A 25,693-nucleotide genomic window follows, 5' to 3' on the forward strand; every position below is an offset into this window, starting at 1 on the left:
AGTGTTATACCACCATTCAACTAGAGGTAACCACTTGACCCATTGTGTTTTTTTTATCATATACAAAGAAAAAAACATATCCTTCCAAACTTTTTTTCACTATCTCAGTTTGCCTGTTAAATTGAGGATGATAAGATGAGCTATGAGATAATTGAGTGCCAAGACAAGAAAATAGTTTCGTCCAAACATTTCTAGTGAAAATGGGATCTCAGTAGCTTACAATAATATCTGGGTTTCCATGTAGCTTTTGAATTATTTCCATAAATGCGGTAGCAACTATACTGACTTTAAAAGGATGAGATAATACACAAAAGTGTGCATACTTGGTAAGTCTATCAATTACCACCATGATAACACTCTTTCCTTCAAACTTGGGTAAACCTGTGATAAAATCCATTGAGACCTCCTTCCAATGCTGAATTGGAATGACTAAAGGATGTAACAGACCCATGGCCTTAATTTCCTCAACTTTATTTCGTTGGCAAACCAAACATTCTGCCACAAACTTTTGAATATCAAATTTAAGGTCATCCCAAAAAAAATTCCTCTTGATCCTGTGGTAAGTTTTTAAAAATCCTAAGTGCCCTCCTAATGGGGAGGTGTGCAATTCCAAAACAATCTTCTGTTTAATATTTATCAATTGGATAAAGAAGGTTTTTCACTTTGTATCCTCATAATGTGATATCATTTCCTCTATAAAATTTGACCAAGTAACAAGTGGTTTACGAGAAAAAAGCTATCAATGCCATACAAAATGATTGGGTTCTAAATATAAAGATGCAATACGTACCTTGTGTGTGTTTTGCACATTATGGAGATCAAAATATTGCTCCATCTGTACTATCCATGTTACTAGATCCTTGCCATCAAACTTCCTCAGATCGATCTTTGGAATATGGTGGCTCTTCAATCTAAAGGTAGAGTCTTTGAAATCACGATTAACACTCCTTTTTTTCTCATAATGAGTTTCACCGAATACGTTTTCGCCATAAGGAATCATTTCTTGTAGCAACTTTGTCAAACCTTCCTTCAAACCTTCCATCTTAGCTTCCATGTCTACTTTTAATCCATCCTTCAAACCTTCTATGTCTGCTTTTAATCCATCCTTCAAACCTTCCATGTCTAATTTTAAACCATTCTTCAAACCATCCATATTAGCTTCCGTTTCATTTTTGGTTACTCTTTGCGAGAGCGAAATTTTTTGCACTTGGTCTCGTAATTTTGATACATCATGTGGCATTTCTTCCTCTTCTTCATGTGTCATAGTAGAGCTTTCTGGTTGCTTACTAGGTGTTTCCATTTTTTTCTTCGAGTTATTTTAGAATCAAACAATGCTATTTATGCTTCAATATTCCCCTCGAATCACTTCAAACTAATTTTTCAAACAAAACTTATGCAAATTTTAAAAAAATACGCACATAACAATGTAAACTTTGAAACGGGAACCCATACTGTTACCCGTTTTGTAGAGATAGCAAAAAAGTGACCCGATTTCGAAAAGGGGCTATGCAGAACACACATGTGTTTTTTAAAGCTTAGTTTTTGGCACTATAAATTTTGTTATGTATGTTGCGTTTTATAATGGTAGTGTTTTTTATGCTGATTTAAAACGTGGTAATTCTGCACTAGACTCTTTTTTTAAAAGGTTTTTTTTTTAACTTTTTTTATTTTCTAATCTATGAAATGTAAATAATTATTTTGTAAACTTAATAATTTTTGAAGTGGTTTTTTTCTTCATATTTTCTTGTTTTTATTTTAATTTTATTTTTTTTGTAGTGAGGTTTTTATTGTTTCGCATATTTAAAAAAGAAGGTTGATATTTTGAATTTTCAATATTCTACATATTTATACATTGTTAATTGATTTTTCAATCCACAAGAAATAATTGTCTCTAAAAAACAATATTTTCTAACAATTGACATAAAAATAGCCATTTTTAACATAAATATAATTAAAAAACTACAAGTTTTGATAATTTTTTGCTACAATTGACATGCGAAAATCACAATTTTTATACGAAAATTTTAACTAAAAATAGTTAAATAATAGTTTTTTTTTATGAATTTCATATCAAAAAAATAATAATAATAATCACTTTTTTTTTTCAAAAAATAATGATTAACTTAAAAATTAATGCGAAAATCACATATTGCAAATATTCAACGCATAACAACCTTAATTGAGTGTATATTCTTCTCATAAAATGTCAACGTCAAAACATTGCAAGTATAACTACTTAATAGTTACAAAAAATGAGCTTGATTTCCAAGCATAACTTAAATTTAATCAACAATGTCACGTAATCCAAACTCTTCGTCCTCTAGAGTTTCATCATTGTTTTCTTCCTCAATATTTTCTGCTTCCTTTTGCTCATTTTCGTCTTCTAATGGATCTTTCATGTCTGCCAATCTCCCAATGTATGTCTTTCCAAACATCCCATGTAATGGTGGTTGAGGTTCCTTTACCTTTTTTGCGACACGTGATTCACTAAAGTCCCCTTTCTTCAACCCAATTTATTGCATTGCATCTGGAAGAAATTGAAGAGCATTAATTCTTTGCTGAATGAAATTGCATTGTAATGGATCTTTTTCAATTGCAATGCAATTTCTTCCTTTTTGAAGGCAACATGCTAGTGTTGTACCTAGTTATCAAGCACAAAAGAAATAATGAAGTAAATTAGTACAATGACATATTAATTAAAAAAAATAACATATTGAAATTCAATTCTATATAATAAAACTTACCTGAGCCAAAAAATAAATCCAAAACCCAATCTCCTTCATTTGAACATATGTCTATAAGATAGTTAATCAAAAATTGTGGTTTTTGATAAATGTTAACTATCTCTCCTTTTTCTTCTTTGCCTTCATATGTTAGTTTTCTCATAACAGCATCATAACTCAGTATTTGGCTATGACTCTTTCCGTCCACCCGATTAAAAATCATAGACATATAGCTATCATCTTTTGCCTAACTATCAATATGAATGAACTCACAATCATTTATAAATACTTGATCATCACGGTTAAGAAGATTTGACTTTTGCCTGTAACATGGAATAGTAAAAGTTCAATCAACTTGTACATAAATGAATTTTTCAACATTAATCACATATACATTTTAAACATCTTACCATGTAAGTTGCATCCTTGAATTTGTTTTCCCTTTGAAGCTTGACAATATCATTGCCAATTGTGTGTCTGAATGAAATGTCACAAATCTCCATAATGGTGATGACGCGACTTCTACAAATCCCGTAACCAGTTTACTAAAAGCTTGATAAGTATAAGGGTCACTATCATAGTCAATATTTGGAACATTGAAACCATGGGGAATATCTGCAATAACTAGGGCATACTCCCTTTTAGGTATGAGTTTAGCAATGTCTTCACAGTGGCCTTGTATTACTTGATATTGAACAGTGTCTAGCCCATTCCAAATGAAATGAGTAAGAGTTGGATCAAGTTCAACATTCTTAACACGTTGCTTCCTCAGTCTTTCGATCTTTATTTTTTCAATAAAGGTTCTGAAGCTAGTTGGCGCTCCATTATCATCCTTCTTCATCTTTTATAAAATAAACAAATATATGTGTAAGTTATAAATTAAAAATAGTACACAGATGAATAAAAACGAATGTGTAAATCGAGATACCTTTTTAAATGCAAGATAAAAATCTTTTAATGTTGATGTAGAACTTGAATCTGGATAGTTGCGTACGACATCATCCAAACTATCTTCATTCAACAATCTAACCATTTGTTCTTGAATTTTCATGTAAACTTTGTGACTACATAGATAAAGTAACAAAAAGTCAATATAATGATATGTATAACAAATACTACCAAGAACAACATGTTTTATTTAAAAGAAAATTATAATCTAGAAATAAATAAAAATAATTCAACAAACTTACTTTTGAAATTCCTCGAACATTTCCTCCAATGATAATTCCCCTAACTTCACATGAGATAATATTGTTTTGACAATTTTTTCATCTTTCACTCCTTGCATTTCTCTCCAAGGTGTGATAGTCATATCTTCTGGAAGCTGCTTCAAGTCAGGACCTAATTTACTGCCGCCACATATCAATGGCTTAGACTTTTTAACCTTCTGGTTTTTAATGCCAATGTTTTCCCACATGCTAAAAATCTCATTAATCAAGTTCCAAACATATCCAGTTCTAAATGCCAATTGGAAAATTTTATCGACACCTCTGAATATGTCACTAGGAAGGTTGCGTTTTCCACCTTTTGAATTGGGTTTCTCTCCAATTTGATAGCCTATTTCCATACAACATTCCCTTCGGAAATCTGCAGTAACATTTATCCTATCCCCACCACATTTTTCTTGAAATTCACTATGAATAAATCTAACCCTTTGGATGAAAGACATAGACATCCTATATTCATTATCTGAATTATGATCCCATGCCACTAACTTTGCTTCTATATCCGATAAAACAACATAAATGATACATTTCATTGTTTCAAAATGTGGGTTATTGGGATATTCCTCCATCAATTGTCTTTGAGCTTCTACAGAATGATTCCCCCCAAGCACATAATAATTGTATTCAAAACATTTTGACTTATCAAATGCTTCTTTGTTGGGAATTTGAGCTGGATCAACAAGAAGCACATAATTAACCACATGAGCATATGGACTATACCTCATCAATGTCTTCAAGTTGTGAACATGCAGATGGTGTGGCTTTCTGACTTGATATTGACATTGTCCTTCACTTGCCTTATAGGTTTGTCTGACATTAAGCTGAAATGTACAACCACCATCAATTAAGTTTTTCTTTATCAAATTCTGTCGAATGGCATTTTGTTTTGTTTTGATAATTCCATCCTCTAAATCAGCTCTTGGTGTAATGATTTCTCTGCTTTCTTTTGAAGTTTCACTAGGTTCTTGACTGCTGGTAATGACTACTTCAAAATCTTCAACTTTACTTTTCTTCGTCATAACATTCTCAACAGATTTATTTTTTGGCGTTGTTACTTTTGGTCTTTTACAGCTCTTCTCAGTTCCAATGTCATCTTCAGTAACAACAACATATGCTTCACTGTCAGTTTCAACTTCATTGACATCAAAAGTAACTTGTTTACCCTTGCTAGATTTGTCCACTAGAGGCCTTTTTTTCTGATCCTTTGGATGTAGTTTTATAGCGTCATCAATTACTACATTTTGCTTGTTTTCCATATCTTTTTCTGACACTGAGTAAAAACTGCTAACAACTTTCATGATATCATGCTCTATGAAATGAATGCCTCCCAACCTAATTGAAAAAATTTCAACAAAATTCTGCGAAATAAAATATCATATGTCAATAAAAACAAAATTAAAAAAGTATAGTGAGACACTTTCAAGAAAACAAAATACAAATATAAATGAAAATACTTACGATGTTTTGTTTCATCTCATTTACAATTTGTTTACACAACTTTGTAGATACATCTCTCGTGTCATACAATGAATATGTTAGTTGATATTTAATCCTTTCATGTGACTTGGGAGCTTTTGTAAGTATGTAAACAACTTCAGTGTCTGGTACCGAACACATATCTATGACTCTTCCTATTAGCTCAAAAATTCCATTTTCATTCAGTATATCAATATATAGATATATGTTCACACTTTGAATTTCTTTTTCTTTCACATACCATATTCTTGATGGGAATTTCACCTCTTTTGAATTCTTCCAGTCCGAAATCATCTTCTTATCATTTGAGGCACTTTAAAGATTTGTAGCCATGAGTTCAAGTGGAGTTCGTTCACCAATGTTTTTTGAATATGCATCTTTAAGTGTCTTTGGTCCAGACATATTCACATAAATTTTCTTTGATGCCATTTTCCTGAAAAATAGAAACACATAAATTAGTAAACAACGAAAACATAATAACTTAAATCCACAATGAAAATATATCCTAAATTTTTAATTTGCATAATCAGATAATTGAAATTAAAAAAATATTAACACTAAGAAATGGTAGAAGCCCACTGACACCACCCTGTCCATCCATGGAGTGGCGGGCGATTTCCCCACCACTTACCTTGCATGCCACCTACCCCTCTTCCCCCTCAACCAACCCACGCTACCCCACCCCGCAATTGGATGTCCATCCAACCGCACCCTTACCCCCCTTCCACACCCCCTACCCCCAGGCCACGCCAACCTAGCCCCCAACCACTTCCCCTCCACCCCCACCTCCACCCCCTAGCCCCACTACCGGCCCACAACCCCAATGCCATTTCACCCCCTTTCCGCTCTCCCCAACCCCCAACAGCCTACCCCCTTCCCTCCAACATCGGCTAGCCTAGCCCACCCTTACCCACCTTCCACCTATTCTGCCTACCCGCCTCGCCCCCAACTGAACCACCCCACCCCGTAATCGAACGGCTACACCAGCCCATGTTTACCCCTCCTTCCCTCTACCCCTTAACCCCCCCTCCCCTACCTCATCCCCCCTACCTCACTCCCCCTGGACTCACCCCTCATCCACCCCTCCTCCCTTCCTCTCACCTCACCCCTCATCCCCCCCCACTACCTGCGGCCACCCCTACCCCTTGTTCCCCCTCACTCTACCCGGACCCCCCTCACCCCTCACCACCTCCTCCTTCCAAACCTTCTCTCTTACCCCTCATTCCCCCCTGCCCCTCTCACCCCCACCTCACCTCACTCTACCTACCCACCCCTACCTCACCTTTCATCTCTCCCTTCATTCCCCTTCTCCCCCCTCTACCTAGCACTCCCCCCTCACCCCTCGTTCCCCCTCATACCCCCTCCCCCCCTCACCTCACCCCTCGTTTCCCCCCTCACTCTACCTCCTTCTACCCCTCATCCCTCCATCTCACCTCACCCCTCTACCCGGGTCGCCCACCCTCCCCCTCACCCTCCTCACCCCTCGTTTCCCCCTCACTCTAGCTCCTTCTAACCCCTCATCCGTCCCCCTCACCTCACCCCTCTACCTGGGCCCCCTCATTCCCCTTCATCCACCCCACTCATTCCCCCCACTCCCTCTACCTGGCCGCCCCCCTCCCCCGAACCCTTAACTCACCCCACCCACCCTACCTCTACCTCCCTTAACACCCACAACCCCACTCCCTCCACCTCACCCTTACCCCTCACCCCCTGACCCCCCTCCATAACCCCCCAACCCACCTCCATAACCCCCCCATCCCCTCAGCCCTCCCCCTCTACCCTTGGGACCCTACCCTCACCCGCACCCTACTCCCCCCTGGGTGCCCCCCACTAAACCTACCTACCTATACTCCCGGCGGTCCCCCCTTAACCCTACCCCATCGTCCCCCCTTACTCACACCCCAAACCCATACCCACCCCCCTTAACCCTACCCCAACCCCACCCCCTTAACCCTCCTCCCAAACCCCTTAACCCTACCCCATCCCCCCCCAGCCTACCCCCTTAACCGGCCACCCATACCCGCCCCCCCTTCCCAAAACCACCCCCTACCCCCAACCCCCCTCCCCTACCCCCCAACCCCCCTCCCCTACCCCCCTAACCCCACCCACTTAACCCCACCCCATCCCCCCCCTCACCCCACCCACTTAACCCCCCCACCCAACCCATACCCACCCGCACCCAAACCTGCCCCGCCCCCACCCAACCCCTCCCCCCGCCCGGCCCCCTCCCGCCCGACCCGCCCCATCCGACCAACCCCCACCCAACCCCGACCCGCCCCGCCCCTCCCCCTCACCCTCCCTCCCTCCCTCCTCCGCCTCCGCCTCCCGACCTCCTCCCGCTCGGATGGCCACCCAGGCGCGCCTGTGGGCCGCCAGGGTGACACGGGGTGGGCGGCAGCGCCACCCCGGCGGCTTGCCCGAGGTAGCCTTCCGATTCTTGGAATCGGACGGCCACCCTGAGTGGGCTGGCAGGCCACCGGGGTGGCGCGGGGCGGGCGGCAACGCCCCACCTCGTGCCACCCAGGCGGGCCAGCAGGCCGTTGGGGTGGTGCGGGGCGGGGCGCAGCCGCCCGCCCAACACCACCCCGACGGCCCGCAGGCACGCCCAGGTGGCCGTCCGAGCGAGCGGAGGTCGGGAGGCAGAGGAGGGAGGGTGAGGGGGAGGGGCGGGGCGAGGATGGGAGGGGACCGGGCGGGGGTGGGTATAGGTTGGGTGGGGGCGGGATTACGGGGGACGGGGATGGGTTGGGTAGGGGCGAGTTTGAGGGAGGATTACGGGGGATCGGCGGGTATGGGTTGGGTGGGGGGGAGGGGGGGGCAGTTATGGGGGGGCGGGTTAAGGGGGGTGGGGGGGTATTGGGGGGGGTGGGGCGGGTATGGGGGGGTTAAGAGGGGGTGGGTTAAGGGGGGTGGGGGGGGGGGGGGGTTTAAGGGGGGTGGGGGGGGGTTGGGAATGGGAGGGGGTTTACGGTGGGTGGATGGGGGCGGGAGGGGGGATGGGGTGGCGGGGGGGTGTGTATGGGTTTGGGGGGGGGGGGGATGGGGCAGGGTTAAGGGTGGCTCGCCGGAGGTACGGATAGGTTTAGTGGGGGGCGCCCAGGAGGGAAGTAGAGTGAGGGTAGGGTCCCAGGGGTAGAGGGGAAGGGCTGAGGGGATGGGGGTGGTTATGGAGGGGGATTGGGGGGGTTATGGAGGCAGGTCGGGGGGTGAGGGGTAAGGGTGAGGTGGAGGGAGTGGGGTTGTGGCGGGGGGCTGGAACAGGGATGAGGGGTGACGGGGGGGAGTTGAGGGTTGTGGTGGGGGGGGTAAGGGGGCTGTAGGGGCAGAGTGGAGAGAAATGAGGGGTGAGGTGAGGGGGAAGGGAAGGGGAGTTGGGTAGGGGGGCAGGTGGGTGGCTCCAGGGGAGTGGGGTAGGGGGTCGGGTAGGGGTGGGGGTCGTGTGGGGTAGGGAGGTCGGGTAGAAGGGGGGTTGAGGGGTGAGGGGGAAAGGGGTTGCTGAGTTTGGGGAGGGGCCCGGAAGGGTGTGCGGAGGGAGTGGGTGGCCGACCGATTGCAGGATGGGGTTGCCCTGGGCCCACCATGCTCACGTCGAAAATATTTGTTAATTTGGTTGACAAAAAATTTTAAGTTTATAAAAAAAATCTAGTGGTCGGTCGATTGCAGGATGGGGTTGCCCTTGGCCGACCATGCTCATGACGGAAATATTTCTTAATTTGGTTGACAAAAAATTTTAAGTTTAGAAAAGAAATCTACTTCGTTAAACTAATTTAATATGAGAAATTTCAAGGAAAAAAATTTAACTGACCTTTCAATTGCGGAAATTCTTCGTTGAATATGTTGTTGATCCTAATGTAGCTGCTCCACAAATTCGCTCCAATTCTTTTAGCAAACCTCAGCAAACCTTGATGTAACGTGAGTAATAGTGATAATGGAATATATAGGTGAAACTACGAAGATGTTTTATCGTATGGTGAATGCAGGATTAATTAGTTTTAATAAATTTTAACATGTTAATTTTTTTATGGCGATGAATGAAAATATGATAAATCGAACAGTTTGGAATTGTTTTATAGCGGGGTGAATGTGGGATTACCTTGTTTCTAAATGTATTATAAAAATTTAAAAAAACATTCAATTGTTTAGTAAAAATTATATACTTTGACTATTAAAATAATTTAGGTAGAAGTTGTAGTTTACAATTTTAACTTTAATGATTTATTTCATAAAAAAATTAAGTTTACATTTTTCATTAAATTGCATAATAAAATAATGAAGTGAAATATATCTCACAAACTTTTAGGAGGGAAATATTTTCGCGAAATTTTTTGGTTGGAAAATTTTTGGAGGGAAATATTTTCGCGAAATTTTTTTGGAGGGAAAATTTCATTCTCTAAGCTATATAATATCTTTAGGAGACTCTCCATTTGTATCATTCAACATCTTCTATTTGAAAGGGATGGATTGTCCTGATAGTGAAGTTTCGATTTATACAACATCAACATCTTCATCACGTAACAACTCTATTCATATGGATGAATATAGTGGGAATTCTTCCACTATGAATAGAAAGTCAATTCTTCCACTATGAATAGAAAGTCAATTCTTCCACTTAGTCCTGATCCTAAGGACTATGAAAGCAGTAGTGATGATGAGCTTGATGACAAATTTCAAAAGAATGGAGTCTCACGGTGTCCACTTAGTCCTAATTCTATAGACTATGAAAGCAACATTGATGAAGAGCAAGATGGTGAAGTTCAAAAGAATGGAGTGTCATAGTGTCCACTCAGTCCTAATTCTAAGGACTATGAGAGTAGTAGTGATGAAGAGCGTGATAACGAATTTGAAAAGAATGGAGTGTCAAAGTGTCCACTTAGTCCTAATTCTAAGGACTATGAGAGCTGTAGCGATGAAGTGCATGATGATGAATTTCAAAAGAATGGAGTGTCATGGTGTCCAGTTAGTCCTAATTCTAAGGACTATGAGAGCAACTTTGATGAAGAGCAGGATGATGAATTTCAAAAGTATGGAATGCCATGGTGTCCAGTTAGTCCTAATTCTAAGGACTATGAAAGCAGCTTTGATGAAGAGCGGGATGATGAAATTCAAAATAATGGAGTGTCACGGTGTCCACTTAGTCTTAATTCTAAGGACTATGAGAGCAACAGTGATGAAGAGCGCGATGATGAATTTCAAAAGAATGGAGTGTCACAATGTCCTCTTAGTCCTGATTCTAAGGACTATGAGAGCAGCAGTGATGAAGGACATGATGATGCACTTAGTCCTAATTCTAATGAGTATAAAGGTAGCAGTGATGAAGGACAAGATGATACACTTAGTCCTAATTCTATGGACCGTGAGAGCAGCACTGAAAATGCACATGAGGAAGAATATCCAATAAACATCAAGTCAAAATTTCCATTGAGTCCGAATTCTATGGACTATGACAGTAGCACTGAAGAAGGGGAAGATGAAGAATATCCTCCAAGTCAGTATTTGAAAATCACAGTTGATCATAGTGTGGATAACATTCCTTTTAATGATGATAAAAATCCTTATACAAATGATGATCTAATGATGGAGATGTTGCCAAGAAATATTGTATCGAGGAGTAGGACCAAACCTTTTCGTATCAATGCAAGATGTTCTAGTTATACAAGGGGTAGAGCAGAATATCTGACGAGAAGAAGTTCTATCAGCGCACTCATTTAAAGTGAATGTTGCCAAAAAGATTGCTTCAAACATATGGATTTCAAATTTGCATTTGAAAGCAAGAAGAGATATTTGCCAATGAATAAAAGCATGCAAAATTCATATTTAGTTGGGTGCATGCAATCTACATTGTCAGGTTATGATTATCATATTAAGACTTTATTTATCTGTAGAAAAGATTTCAAAATGTTTCATTCAATTGAGAATTTTTGCCTCTCGAGAATTCAAGAAAATTTGGAAAAGGATCCCAAATTTTATTGTGAAATACGTCATAAAAGATAGTTTGGGCCATTATCAAACATTGCAATGTCATGGATGAAAGATTTCTTTTCAAAGCATGGAGAGTGTATGCCAAATAAAGAGACAATACATATTCCAGATAATTTTTCGAGATGCGAAATCTACAAATTATACAAAGAATATGCAGAAGGTGCTGAGGGACATGGCCAGTTTATTACATATCAATATTTTGTGAAGATATGGAAGAAAGAATTCAACAATGTCTGTATTCCTAAGAAGACAAGGATGGGGATTTGTAGTACATGTGCTTCTCTTAAATAAAAAAGGGACAAATGTGAAGGGTCAAAAAGAGGTAGGCATTCATAATTTTAACTTTTAAGACTGTATATTCATCACGTATGAAAACATATTTCTTAATGGATTTCTTTTATGTTGTGTAGATTCAATTGTCAAAGAACTTCAGGAGCATCACGAACAACAAACAAATGAATGGAAAAAGTTGTACAAGCATCGAAAGAAGTGTTATGATAATCTGAATAAATATTTGGGTTTGATAATTGATGGTATGGACCAAAAGAAAACACTTTTACCACATTTTGTTTGCACACCCAAAAATTTACAGGAGGAAAATTTTATTCAGTATCACTTGGTCGGTTGTATGGTCTTCAGTGGGAAAATGTTGCCAAAGGTGTACTTCACAGCTCCAAATATTCATAATGATGCAAATCTGACCATAACCATAATTCATGGTGTGCTTTCTCATTTGTCTGGTAATCTTCCTAAAGTTTTGTATCTACAATTGGACAACACTTGCCGTGAAAACAAAAATCAGGTTGTTTTTGGATATCTAAACATGTTTGTTGAATTGAAAATTTTTCAGAAGGTAAAGGTTGGTTTCCTTCTTGTTGGGCACACTCATGACCATATTGATCAGATGTTCAGTCATTTTTCAGTCACATTAAGGAGGAAGGAAGCTGGGAGCTTGCCATCATTAATTGAATGTATTAAGAAATCATACACGCAAGAGCCTACTTTTGATGTGTTAGAAGAAACTGTTGACATGCAAAGGTTTATTATGGGATCATATGGCAAGGGGAAATGCATTGAACAACTTAATGACATTAGCTTCCAACATCAATTTCGTATCAAAAAAATTGATGGGAAAACACTAATATGGGGCAAGAAGTATTCAACTACTACAGAATGGGCACTGTCATCAGGTTTGCAATTTTTGAAGTTCATTCCAGACCATCCAATATTTGCATCGAAAATATTGTTATTACAATCATTTGGTGAAGTTCATAATGCACACAAACAAAACAGAGATATAAATTATTCTGATTGCCTAGAAGAAATTAAAAAATGTATTAGATATACATATGAGTACTTTGACATTGCTGATTCAGTTTGGTGGGAGTCATTTTTCAATAATCAAAGTGATATCATTTCAACAAGAACAAATGAAGATATACCTTTGAAAAATCCATTTATTTGGCCACAAAATGTGTCGAATGCACATGAGGAAATAAACATTATTGAACAGCAACAATCTCAAGGTATCATTAATTCTTCACAGGCAGAGGAAAGAGAGATGTATGTTGGTTCCAGAAGATCTCGTGCACAACGTGAAGCCATGGAAGACCTTTACAGGGGTTCAGTACAGGATATTAAGGAGGGTTGCATGATCGCAGTACTAGCAGATGGAGATCTCAATCGCTATCCATTTTGGGTTGCTAAAGTTATAAAGGTCGTTACAGAAAATGAGGATGTTACAAGTGTTGAAGTACATTGGTATGCCACAAATACACACCCATTCAATGGTGTGTATAAGCTAGAGATGGTAGTTGACAAAAAAAATTGGCGGAAAGAAAAAAAGCAAGGGTACGAATATAAATCGTCGCCGCACAGACATATTGAAATTAGAGGATGTTGACATACTTGTTTATGACTTCAATTTAACAAAGAGGGGAACTCTTCGCCTCAAGACGATAGAGATTCTTAAAAGGTTGTTACCAGAAGGAACAATATTGAGATGGGAGTCTGCTGAAACCAGTCGTATATCTAGAAGAATTTTGAAACCTGAAATGATGGGCATGCATGTGGACTCAGATGGAGCACTAGTTGATGAAAGAGAAGAATATGGAACATCTTCATCAGCATCCAGTGACTCATCTGAAGATGTGAATTTTGATGGCGTGCAAGAAAATATGAGTGATTTTGTGTAATATCCCTCCCCTTAATAATAAATAATACAAATAAATAATAATAATATAAATAATAAATAATAAATCACTTAATAATAAATAATAAAAATAATAAATCATAAACGTTAAATAATAAATGATATTTAAAAATATACAAGAAAATAAATAAAAATAATAAAAATAAAAATAGTAATAACTATACTAAAGCTCTAAATAAGAATAAATAGAAATAAAACAAAGAAAACAATAAAAAAATCAGTAAAGCTATCAAAAAGAAGAAAATAAAACAAAAAAGCTAAAAATCAAAAGAAAAGTAAAGAAATAAAACAAGAAAGCTAAAAATCAAAGTCGCATGTAGACACATGGAGTGTGTGCATGTGGTTCCCATCCAATGTTTGCTCTATTTATTAGATGGTGAGGAGGATGGGAGGCATTCCATCTTTCCAAGATTCTATCTTTTATTCTCTTGGGAGAATGGTGTTCTAAGACATAGGAGTCACTGGCAATAGTACGTTGATTGAGGGCTCGGGGGTGGCCAGTTGTAGCAAATCCTTGCACAATTGAGCCTACGGTTGGGTGGAGAGTCATCCCCAAAACCTGGTTGCGGTAACCCTCCTTCTACCATAGGTAAGCACAGGTAAGCACTATTCATAGTTTGAATTTAGTTAATTAATTACATGATTGTTTTGCTAGGTAAGTGCCACTTTGATTTAAATTTAATGTTAATAAGTTAATTAGATATTTATTTTGGGCTGTTACATATGGTATCAGAGCTTTGGCTCAACCCTTAGGGCCTATGGGCATCTTAGAAAAAAAAATTATTTTGTTGGAATTTTTAACTTGACTTGTTTTGAAGTTACAGGATGGTTACTTCCAGGAGGCTGCATATTTTTTCTACAAACCCTCGCTATACACGTAAATTTTTATTCAGTGCATACTTACTGCATAGTTATATTTTGATGGTGTTCATTTTTAAATTCATTCCTATGAGTAATCTCCACAGCTATTCTTATCATGTACATATTTTCATATCCAGGCTCCTTCTTGTTGTGATTATTAGTTTTTACTAATCACGATGCGGGAATGCGTTATTCCTCTTTTCATTCCTTGCCAGTAGAATATATGTTGGAAATTCATTTTCTTAAAGTTTATAGTAGTCCTTGTATTTTATCTCATTAATATTTTCAGGAGGGGTATTTAAACGTTCATTTGAAAATTCTCTTTTACTATTTAAGGGAATATTCCTGTGTAATCTCATAATAAAAATACATTTTCTTGAGTGAGTTTCAGATTTATTTCTATTGTATCCCATCTCCTTATTTAAAAGGGAGGATTTCTTGTGGAAGTGACTAACTTTTTAATTTAATTTTTATTTCATTGTATTTATATCTAATTTATTGGATTGCTTCACTTGGTCATTAATAAATCTAGACTTCATTGATAATTGTTTGATCTCATTGGCTATTTGGTCTAAATTACATTGAGTAATTCGTCTTTATCTCACTTGTGTTTTAGATTGTAGCATATCTTTAATTTCCTAATTAGTAATCTCATCTACGATCATTTACTTGTGCTTTCATTTGCATAATTCTCACTTGCTCCATTTGTCATAACATATTATAAGTGAAGATTTTTAAGAGCACTTTCTATTAAGGCATTTGAGTTATTGTTCTAACATTTTCATCTAATTGTCATTTCCTTTACTTGCTTTATTGATTAATCCTTACATGCTTCAATGAATCATTGTTGTAAGCTAATAATCTTCTCATAAATCTTGATTACAAGTGAATTTGTATTTCTTTTTTTGAAGCATCTTGTTTTGAGAGATGAGGGTTTGACATTGAGAGAACCTGGTGACAATTGAGAGAGAACTCTGTGTGAGCTAACACAAAGCCAGATTATCTTCCACCGCTTTATTGGCAAGGAGATCCGCTAATCTATTTGCGTTCCTTCTGATATGAACGAAAACAATTGCTCACCCTTCTGCAATGATTACTGCTAGTTGTTAAACACCTTGGTCCAAGCTCCAACAACTTTTGCATTTGTGAGCTGGAGAGCCACCAAGTATGCAGTTGGCTATTTGAGTGGGTGGAGATTATGTGATCGAGCTATGATTATTCCTTGGATGAGGAAATGGTACTATTGATATTATAGTGTGTGCATATTTCTCGACATTGTTGTCGAAAGGAACAATGGAATTTGTAGGAACACGCATATCCATGGCCGCAAGCTTACAATCTTATGTCTTATGCAGGTAATTTATGTCTTATCTGGGCAATTAATATGGCTAAATGTAGTGTAATTTAAGGGATTTGATATGGTGTTTCCTTTGCGGGTGCACTTGCAGGCAGGCCATATAATTACTAAAATGATTTTATTTTGGTGTTGGGGAGGAATAACCTCCTCAGTCATCCAATACGGTTCTGGGTTGGGTGACAGTGTCTCTTCTTATTATGGTGTGGAATATTTCTTTGATGGTTTGATTTCTTAAATTTCCTGAGAGTAATTATTTAATAGCCATAAGAATCTCAAGATACATTCAATAAATTTGTTTAACGATTTATTTTGTTAAAAGAAGTCCATTTAGTTCTTCTAACATAAGTTATGATTGCTTAAACAGATACTTAAATATTTCACTCTACAGCACAAAATTTAATCTTTTAATCTTGGATATTGATAATCTACCCATAATTGACGATGTATAATTCTCTAAAAGATTGCACTATTGAAATGGTATACTGGCATGTTTTTTGTAACAAATCTTTACTGCTGGTGTAACTACTCACCACCGGTTCATTTTACAACATAGTTTACATTGCACTTGATGTATTTGGATAATTGAAGTGGAAATTTGTCACCAATTAAAGTGCTCTAAAATAGTGAAATCTATTCCAATTGACAATGGATAAACTCTAATATCTTATTACCTTTAGATGATCATTTTTCACTAGCATCTGTTCATTATTTCATTGTTCAATCTAATATAAAAACACAGAGATAACATTCCTTGAATGTTTATCATACTATTCACTAACTATTTGGGTTGGATTGTTGTTCTCATTTTCCTTTAGCAATAACAGTTGCTTGGCATTTCTCTGGTCTATTATTGCAAGAACACAACTCTCTCAATATGATCTTCTAATAAATTTAATTTTACACTGCCATTGCCATTTAGATTACATGTATCTGCTTATTTACTACTATATTCTCAATGGCAAATCGTACAGACTTGGATTTCAGTTTAGATGTTGTGTATAATGTTACATGAGGTTTTGTGATTCAAGTTTAATTACATATAGTGGATAAAGATGTTGAAAGAAAAATGGAAAGGAGAAACTTGCTAATGATAGTTCATGTGATTATGGCCAACTTGGATCGTAGAGAAGAAGTATCACAACAGGGGTAAGAAATCAATAAGAAGAAACAACCGATTTTAGAACATAATGGAAGAGTTGGTATAATCATGACTTGGTACTCTAAAGGTATCACTATAAGGTCTATCTAAGGATGATGCACATAAAGAAGAAAATATTGGCAATCAACTAATGAACTTGAAAAATCAGGGTAATAATGAAGGTTATTTTAAGGAATCTGTAAGGTATCATAAATAGAATGATTGGAGAAGATAAGTTGTGTGCATAACAACATCTATAACAATGGGAGAGCCACATTGTAAAGTTTTTCATAGGTGACTAACTATATGAATGAATTATGGGTAACAAGACATATGATAAGGAGATTTTATTATGATGATGTCTTAAAACAGGAAAAGATAAGTGGATTACACTTGGTAGCTATCTTAATGAATTTATTTATCAGGTCTTACCCAAGTTGGAAATAGTAACAACATTTCCAAGGTATATCAGTGCTATAGGAGAGGAGGAAAAACCACAATGATTGGAGGTGAGAAATTCAAGTCAATTTAATAAAATAGAATGAAGTGAAGAAACTTCCATTTTTGAAGCCAATAGACATGGAATAGTAGGAAATCAAGACAGGGAGAAAAAGAAAAATATATCTATGAATATCAGATAGGAGAAAATGAAGGGATGTTCTATCAAGAAGAAAGTTCTTTTAAAGGTATTAATGAGTAGAGCTAGAAACATGATTGGTAATGGTCATAATGATGATCTACATATTTTAAAAATGTGAAGGTGTGAAGTTGCATGATGACCAAATGATAATAAATGAGGAAGATATAGGAAGGAATGTTGCTAGAAATTTTAGACGGATACCTTGAGAAGGATTGTGTACATAGTGACAAAAGAAGTGAAAGTCAACTAATAGAGATTGTACTTGACTCGTTATTTCATGAGTAGGACTTTCCATAACGTTAAAAGAGGTCGTTTCCACATTTAAGTTTCTCATGGACAATGATGGTAGTAGTGTTTCCAACTGTTTCAAAATCTAAAATAATGATACTATTTAATAAGAAAGAGTCTTTTTCCCAACTTGATGGAACTGAATTTATGATAAAGCAATCAAGTGGTATTGAGATACGAACTCGACGAGATCAGAAAATATTTATGTGGATGAAGCGCTGATAGTTAAATAATTCAACATGGATTAACAAATCCTTGCAAGTAAATTAAGCATGATATAAAATTAAATCGTGATGAAAAAATGTTTATATGCAATTGCATATAGCGGTAATGGAATCAGTAAGCCAAAGGGTAAATGGATGTAAAATCAAAGGATTTTAATTTTGAGATAGATGATTTAAATAATGATGCTATCACTAGGAAGAATATATGACGAGAGATTAAGACTCAAGATAATGAGGCTCATGTGAAATTTAACGATGTACTTTGATGATTATACTGTTGGTGTAAATGATCAACTACCTAGTAGAAAGAAGTCGAACTGATTATTGAAAAGTAATTGACAACTTGATAAAAACATATTGATGATGTTTCATGCTATCATGGTAGGAAGATAATGATGTACATATGGTCCTTACAGTGATAAGGTATCCATACGATAGTAGCGATATGCAGAGGTATTATGATGTTATGTCAAGATATATTGACATATTCATTTACTAAGTGATGATAGGTATTTAATGTTCAATACTCATGATGGATATGATATGCATAACGTGGCAAAGTAATTATGATGCTATAATATGAGGATTATTGACATGTGGTTCATTTATGAGAAGTCATGATATGTCTTTAATATAATTATGTTGATGGTATAGCTGAAGCATGAGATAGTTCTATACAAATCTATGACATGCATGAGCATGCAGTTCCTTATTATTCATAATGTTGCAATTAACAAAGATGAACGTTCTTATGATGACATGCAAGAGTTGGCATGTGGATTATTTCCTATGATACTATGATGGTATGGTTAATGCATTGGATGCATGTGGAGATGTGATGATTCACAGGACTCCACAAATGGGCCGAGAGGGCCAGTTTATTTGATGATCTCGTTCGAGCCCATATGCACGAGGGAGAATAAGTAACACCATATGGGCTGGGACAAAACTCAATCAACACTACATATGCCAGTGGTTCCTTTGTCTTGTGTATAGATCTTGATGGATAGCTCTAGAAGAGCTATGGGACCATCGTGAGGAGGCCAAGTGCCTGATGTTCTAGGCTAGGTGCCTGTTATTGGATTGGGATGCCGAAGTCTGGAAGGGATGTAAAGGACTTCGATGCCTGGGGCTGTGCGCCTTAGTAGTTGTGGAGGGAGTGGGCCAGCCTTGCGAGATGCCCGGGGTCATTGAGTATCGGACCAGATGCCTGCCTTGGGGCAGATGAGGTCTGAGTCAGGCGCGAGCCTTGGGGCTAGCCTTGGACTAGGATACAGACCAGGTCAAGCTTAGCCTGGTGCCGAAAGTGGGAAAAAGGACAGAGATTCCTTGAGATTTCCCGGGGTGTTGGGGACTTTCGATGCCTGTTGGTTATACTAGTTCAGCAGAGGGTGTTGGCAACAGGAAGTAAATAAAATAATAAATAATAAAAATAATACATAATACATAATTCAACATAACTTCGGGACGAAGTTCCTTAAAGGGGGAGAGTATGTAATATCCCTCCCCTTAATAATAAATAATAAATAATAAAAATAATAATAAAATAATATAATAATAAATAATAAATAATACAAATAAATAATAATAATATAAATAATAAATAATAAATCACTTAATAATAAATAATAAAAATATTAAATCATAAACGTTAAATAATAAATGATATTTAAAAATATACAAGAAAATAAATAAAAATAAAAATAGTAATAACTATACTAAAGCTCTAAATAAGAATAAATAGAAATAAAACAAAAAAATCAGTAAAGCTATCAAAAAAAAGAAAATAAAACAAGAAAGCTAAAAATCAAAAGAAAAGTAAAGAAATAAAACAAGAAAGCTAAAAATCAAAGTTGCATGTAGACACATGGAGTGTGTGCATGTGGTTCCCATCCAATGTTTGCTCTATTTATTAAATGGTGAGGAGGATGGGAGGCCTTCCATCTTTCCAAGATTCTATCTTTTATTCTCTTGGGAGAACGGTGTTCTAAGACATAGGAGTCATTGGTAGTAGTACGTTGATTGAGGGCTCGGGGGTGGCCAGTTGTAGCAAATCCTTGCAAAATTGAGCCTACGGTTGGGTGGAGAGTCGTCCCCAAAACCTGGTTGCGGTAAGCCTCCTTCTACTACAGGTAAGCACAAGTAAGCACTATTCATAGTTTGAATTTAGTTAATTAATTACATGATTGTTTTGCTAGGTAAGTGTCACTTTGATTTAAATTTAATGTTAATAAGTTAATTAGATATTTATTTTGGGTTGTTACATTTTGAATAATTGTTTAAGACAGTTTATCTAATTGATGTATGCATCGTCTCTTGAAATAAAATTTTTGATTTCCATATGGTGTTAAATGAGAAGTTACGAGTCACTTTTATGTTGTTAGATCATTTTACTAGCATTTTTTTAAATTTTGAAGATTGACCCTAAAAAAAAAATCATCGTTCCAGTATAATCACTTTTTCGTTTTCAAGTTATATTTTGCACGAAAATTTTGTTTTCACTGCCATTTTTAAAACATGTTCAAAATTGTCCCTAAAAAAAAAAAAACCATCGTTCTAGTATACACACTTTTTGTTTTTAGTACTGTTTTTGATGTTTTTTGGCATTTTTTGGCCAGAGTTTCCGTTTTGAGTTTATAGTTCCCGTTTCAAAGTTTACATTGTTACATTTTTCTTGTTTTGTAGGAGCTCGATATTGAATCTATTGTAGCTTTATAATTTCAAATCTTCAAGGTCTGAAATTCTGTCCTATGGTAGCCTCTAAGTCTTCTTTCCAACCACATAAGTCATACTGAGATTGGAGTCTTCAAGAGGGGGTTATGCCCAATCTCCCATGATGACCTGATTGTAGACTAATTCAGTAAAGCGAACTTGTACGGAATTCCACGTGTCACTGTTTCAACTTTAAACTTTGAAAATGATATATGATAAGCTACATTCTGTTTACTTTCAATTACTTTTTACGAAATTCAAATCTAATGCTCAGAGAGAAAGTTATGACGATTTTCCCTAGGTCATCTGTTTGAAATTGAATTCTAGAGCTTGCAAAAACCCTAACTTCCTCATATTATATCTCAAAAAATACATTAAACCAAGATCTAAAATTCGTACACGACGTTCAACAAGATTTCAGCTCGACATGGTCACAATTTCAACTTCAGAATCCTCGTAGAAAAAATGTTATAGTGAAAATTCCAAGATGGCCTGTTTGAAAAAGAGAAACCCTAGAATCCAAAGCTCTGACACCAAATATTATGCAACCAACTCACAAAAAGATAGATCAACGACTTAAAAATTATCCTCTTCGAGGGGGAAACCTCCTTTATATTACATAAATGAACAATTCTTAGACAATACAGATGATAAGGCCTCCTTGATATATATAAGAGTGTAAGAGATTACAATATAATTAAAGCCTACATAACAATAATAATGTAAAGGCACAACAATAACAATAGTAAGTTTCTATGGAGCATAATAATAACAATGTAGAGATACATAGGTATAACAATAACAATAAAAAATTACACTAACAATAACAATAAAAAACTACATTAATATAATAAAAACCTAACAAAATCATTCTTTATTACTAAAATATTTTATATTAAACAATAAAGAATAACTTTCAGAATAAAAAAAATTGATAACTTCAGTTCAAAAAAATCATAAAATATTACCTATTCATGTGTTATGACATATTCATGTACACACAACGTAATAATAGCAATTGTTTTTAGATTTAGCAAAATTGCATATTCTCTAATTTTTTGTTTTTCATCCCATTGCTTTTTATTTGTATTGGGTTGTACAATTAATTATACGAGGAGGGGTTGTATTGGGTTGTACAATTAATTATAGGCCTAGGGGAAATGGAAGACCATCAAATTGAGTATGTTGAGGAGGTAAATTTCTTTGAAAGATTATAAAGAAAGTGGAATTTCTAATCTTGTGGTGTATCTCAAACTTAAAATGATAAAATTGTGGCAAATTTATAGTTGAAAAATATTTTTAAGATTTATGTTTTTTTTTAAATCGTGATACTTAGTTTTTAAAATTATAAAATAAATTACAAATTTGATTATTTATAATCAAATTATAAACTAGATTATAAAATTTAAAAATAATAATTTTATCATAATTTTTATTATTCAATTTAATAATACTACTATATATAAATATTGAGAAGTTGAGAAGTTCGTAGATAATTCATAGTTTAGATAGATATCTATGAAATAGCTAACATTAATTTTATCATAATTTTATATATAGAAATATAATTTAAAATCAATACAAAAATTGTTTATCATACATTTAATAGGTTAAATGAAAAAGTTAAAGTAGTTATTATATATTTAACCTATTAAATTTAAAAATTAAACTCATTTATAATAAAAAACAACACTTTTTTAATCATTCCAACTAAATTCAATTAATTAATTATAATATAATTTTAAAAATAATTTATATATAAATATTACTTTTATAATAATATAACATCATGGAGATGTTCTAAAAAAAATTCTGTTTCACTGAGAGCTCTTCTTTCTCCGACTTAAGGATATTTAGGGACATCTTACAGGAGTGAAAGCCTCTTCTTGACAGACCATTAGTGAGTTATTTCAGGTGGTATGGTTTTCCTTGATAACAACTAGACAACTGAATTATGTTCTCTTGTCCCTATCCCTTGGTCTAGTCCAGTTAGCCGTTTCCAGTGAAATATGGCCGTTAGCCAGTCTAGCAGTTCAATATATCAGTTCCCTGGTAGCCATTAGATATTCTGTTTGGTCTATATCCGTTCCCTGGTAGCCATTAGATATTTTGTTCTGTCTATTTAACATGCAGCCTGGTCAAATATAGCAGTTGGATGTTCTGCTCTATCTATTTAACATGCAGCAGTTGGATGTTTTGCTCTATCTATTTAACATGCAGCGTTCTTCAACTTGTCATAACAATAAACCACACTCGTTAATTAATTCGTAACACAAATACATTCGAATGTGATTTACTGCTAAAAAATCTTCTCAAAAAATTTGATATAGATAACAAAAACTTAAATTCTAACCACTAAATTATAATAAATTTTTGTACAATATTATAAAAGTACCACCTTCTAACATGCAGTTTAATGTTTTCCATAAGAGTATCGAATACTAAAACTTTGCCTAAACGACTCATGTATTGGATCACTATTATCATCTTTCTGTTTCTCTAAATTTGAGGAAATTGTGGTAATTAGCGTAGGAAAAGTTGACCGACATTCACTGGAATGAAGTGTAAGATGAGAAACATTAGCTGGAATGAATCGTGTGTTATTTTTTATAAATTAATAATTTAAAATAAGAAGGTATTTATATTTATATAAATTTTAATGTTTAAAATATATTTTAGATAAAAGTGAAGAAATGAAAAAATGGTTATATTTAAATATATATAAAGTTGAGATTAAATTTAAAATATATTTATAATTATTATAGGTAAATAATTTTTTAATTAATGTTTAGTGGGTAGTTTAATTGATGATTAGAGTAATTGAGTCTTGATAAAACTGAGATTTATATAGATTAGAAATTTACTAGAAGTTATGTGTTCGATGGAATATTTGATTTCTCTAAGATTAAAAAAATAAATAAATATAATTAATCTTTTTTTTTGTCTAAAAAGCAAGAGAAGTGGAATTTTTAGTAATGTAAAATGTTGATGTTTGAATATAGATGTTGATGTTGGAATTTAAAATTAGATATTGAGATTTGTCTAATTATTTGAAATTAGACAATAATAATGTAACGGCACAACAATAACAATATTAAGTTTCTATAGAACATAATAATAACAATATAGAGATATATAAATATAATAATAACAATAAGAAATTACATTAACAATAACAATAAAAAACTACGCTAATATAATAAAGACCTAATAAAATCATTCTTTATTACTAAAATATTTTATATTAAACAATAGAGAATAATTTTCAAAATAATAATACAGTACTATTTAAAAAAAATTGATAACTTCACTCCAAAAATATCATAAAATAGTACATATTCATGTAATAATAACCATTGTTTTTAGATTTAGCAAAATTTCATATTCTCTCATTTTTTATTTTTCATCCAATCGCTTTTTATTTGTAGTGGGTTGTACAATTAATTATATGGGGAGGGGTTGTATTGGGTTGTACAATTAATTATAAGCGGAGGGGAAATGGAGGACAATCAAATTGAAGTATATTGAGGAGGTAAATTTCTTTGAAAGATTACATAGAAAGAGGAATTTCTAATCTTGTGGTGTATCTCAAACTTAAAATGATAAAATTGTGTCAGATTCATAGTCGAAAAAGATTTTTAAGATTTTTCTTTTACAAAAATCATGATAAATATTCCACTTAGTTTTTAAAATTATAAAGTAAATTACAAGTTTGATTATAAATTAGATTATAAATTACAAGAAGTTTAATTATTAAATTTTAAATTAATTATAATAAAGATAATTAAGATTATTTTGTTTTATTGAGATTTTAAGAGGGAGTTACTATGCTTAAATAAATAAAATGTAAAATATTTTTTTTTAAATTTATAAAATAAATATCAAATCTCTACCTATTAAATTTATTAATGTTAAATTAAAATAGGGTTCTTTTAACCAATCACATATAATAATAATTATTTTAAAACTTTAATTTTTATCACAATTTATAACTAATTTTATTATAAATAAATCTATTACATTAAAATATAATTTTTAAAATATTTTTTCCTATATATGAAAATAGCTATTCAACTAATGTTTAAAGTACCTAAACTATATATACAATAGATATTATAAATTTTCAAGCAAAACTATATACACAGGAGATATTATAAATTTTTAAACCAACTAAATTTACAAATCACTTCATCTATTTTATCTTTTATTCTTTTTATTTTTTAAAATAAATTGTCAATGAATAAAACCAAGTCTAAAAGATATTATAAATTTTTAAACCAACTAAATTTACAAATCACTTCATCTATTTTATCTTTTATTCTTTTTATTTTTTAAAATAAATTGTCAATGAATAAAACCAAGTCTAAAATTATCCATAAAATTATTGATAAAACCAAGTATAAAATTATCCATAAAATTATTGATAAAATCGTAGAACTTATCATAATAATTAATTGAAAGATAAAAATAGATTTGGAATTAATTTAAATGAGAAAGATGGTTTCAAAATGGTCTTAACAGAAAACGGACAATCATATGTAAGTTTAGTATGTAAATTTGTAGGGCTCTGGCGAAACAAAATGATTAAATAATGAGTTTGAATCGCTGTTGAGGCTGTTTATTCACGCATATTAAACAGTTTCTAGACATATTCAGAGCACATAATATATTTTCCACAGTTATACTGAGCATGATTCCAAATTGAAATATAAAAAAATGTTTCATTTTGGTAGAGGAATTGTCTAGACGGTCGAAAATAAGAAAAATTTTAGTAGCTGTGTTTGAATCATGTTGTTTTTTTATGGTGAAATTGGATACAGAGCAGTCAAAGATTTAAAGACACCCAAAATTTTGAAG

The 25,693-nt window shown here is 35.1% G+C and overlaps 1 protein-coding gene across 1 annotated transcript in view; it reads right to left on the minus strand.

Annotated features, from left to right (window-relative positions):
* Positions 1-25,693, minus strand: part of LOC149208868 (uncharacterized) — a 33,814-nt gene that overhangs the window by 5,522 nt on the left and 2,599 nt on the right. The gene's annotated exons all lie outside the window — the stretch shown is intronic.

Source organism: Pinus tabuliformis, chromosome 1_2 (genome assembly GCF_031772625.1).
Source record: "Pinus tabuliformis cultivar Carrire ecotype Pingquan chromosome 1_2, CPIR1, whole genome shotgun sequence".
In the NCBI taxonomy this organism is placed as follows: Eukaryota; Viridiplantae; Streptophyta; class Pinopsida; order Pinales; family Pinaceae; genus Pinus; species Pinus tabuliformis.